This window comes from Oryctolagus cuniculus, chromosome 2 (assembly GCF_051225735.1).
Source record: "Oryctolagus cuniculus isolate XC-2025 breed Fujian yellow rabbit chromosome 2, ASM5122573v1, whole genome shotgun sequence".
Taxonomy (NCBI): domain Eukaryota; kingdom Metazoa; phylum Chordata; class Mammalia; order Lagomorpha; family Leporidae; genus Oryctolagus; species Oryctolagus cuniculus.
The window spans coordinates 141032960-141034801 of NC_142868.1; the positions used below are offsets into that span (position 1 = coordinate 141032960).

At 41.8% G+C, this 1842-nt stretch overlaps 1 pseudogene; it reads left to right on the forward strand.

Annotated features, from left to right (window-relative positions):
* The first annotated feature begins 530 nt into the window (after positions 1–530).
* On the forward strand, positions 531–1429 carry LOC100345315 (centriolar and ciliogenesis-associated protein HYLS1-like; annotated as a pseudogene).
* The last annotated feature ends 413 nt before the right edge of the window (positions 1430–1842 follow it).

Here is a 1842-nt window from a genome sequence, read left to right on the forward strand (position 1 = left end):
TAAGACTCACAACATGCGATCTGAATGAAGCTTTAGATGAAGTATAAGATACCTATAAAATTGCAGTGGAGGATGGCCCAAGTCCTTGGGCCCTGCACCCCATGGGAGACCAGGAGAAGCACCTGGCTCCTGGCTTCGGATCAGTGCGGTGCGCAGGCCGCGGCGGCCATTGAAGGGTGAACCAACAGCAAAGGAAGACCTTTCTCTCTGTCTCTCTCTCTCTCACTGTCCACTCTGCCTGTCAAAAAATTAAAAAAAAATACCTATAAATTGTACACAGTTAAGTACCTAAATAAAGGAACTCAGGAAACTGGAAAATCTTTGCTGGCTGGGCCACAGGACATGGAGAAGTGGGACCTGTTTTCTCATTTTAACTCTAATACTAATACCAATCAAAATACATTGCAATAAGATGATCCAATAGAAGTTAGCCTAATTGATGAAAAGTATCAATGATTACATTTCACATTGGAAATAGAACCTGGAGACAAAGATTTTCTCACTAGAATCAATTTTGCTGGCAGAAAAAAAGATGGTTCTATAGTATAGGTGAAGCCACGAAGAAACACATGGGACCCGAAAAAGAAGCCAATGTGGATCCAGAAAACAAATGTTAGCAGCTGCCACAGGCAGGGCAGAGTGAGAGAGACGTCAGGAGAGAAGCCTGATCTATCAAATATGATCCCTGTTGAGAAGTGTCAGTAACCCCAAGGAAGCAACACGCTCTTCCTGTGAAGTGGCAGTACCCACATGGAGAAGGCAATGGCACTTCAGAAACGGTCTCAGAGGCCTCCCAAGGACTACAGAATCCGGTAATGGAAAGTGCTGCATAGAGCGCCGGACGGGGAGGTGTTAGTGACAGATGAATCAATTATCAGTGACTCAGAGCCCAGTACAGAAAGTGATCTGAGTCTCTGAAAATTAAGACAAAGGCTGATGAACCTGCAGTTTTAGGAGGAGAGGGAACCTCCAGTTGATCTTTCACAAGAATTTAATCTACCACCTAAATACCAAGGAATTTCTCAAGGTCAGCTCACTTGCTATCTACAAAGAGAAGAGATGGGACCTCAGGCATATGAACAAGACCTGATTGTTGCCAGTAGACCCAGTGCTTTATTCTCCCAAAGGTGGACCAATGAAGCTGAAACTGATGCAAGATAAAGCAGGTAGCCCAGTATTTTGAGAAGAAGTGATACTGGAACTCACACAGCGAACTGGTAAAGATCATAGGAAGAAATTATGCTGGGGTGTCCAAGAGCAGATGATATGTCAAGCAGAACCACAATCCAAGCCTCAGCACATGTGTGTTCCGAACAATTACCTGTGCCCACTGAGAAGAAAGTCTGGCTGCACTATACCTTTGTTGGGGTGTTCATTGTGACTTTGCAAATGGTGTATTGCCAGGAAGCTTCCCTTCCCTTTGTCTTAACCTGTTTTTGACTGTCTCTCCCTTCACAGTTTGCAATAACTTTCATATCTCTCCTCTTAAATAAAAACAAGTGACTTGAAAAACCCACGGAACATTACCTAGAGTAAAGACTTCACCCATCACTCGTCCTTCCAAGCTATATATCACATTGGTAACAGATAAAACTTAACTTCCAAATCACTGCTCTTAAATACAGAAATTGCAAGAGAAATCAGGCTAGAGAAAGAAAAATAGGTCTGGCCTTTCTATTTTATAAAATTAATAAGCATCATTTCTATTCTAAAGCCTTTTTACCTTTGGCCAATGTGTGCTACCTGAGTTTAAATGTTTTTAAAGTTGCTGGGCATTAAGTTTATCTCTTAAAGAATTCTGGAAATTTTTTAAAAAGGAACTTATTGATCTTTTTTTTCTTC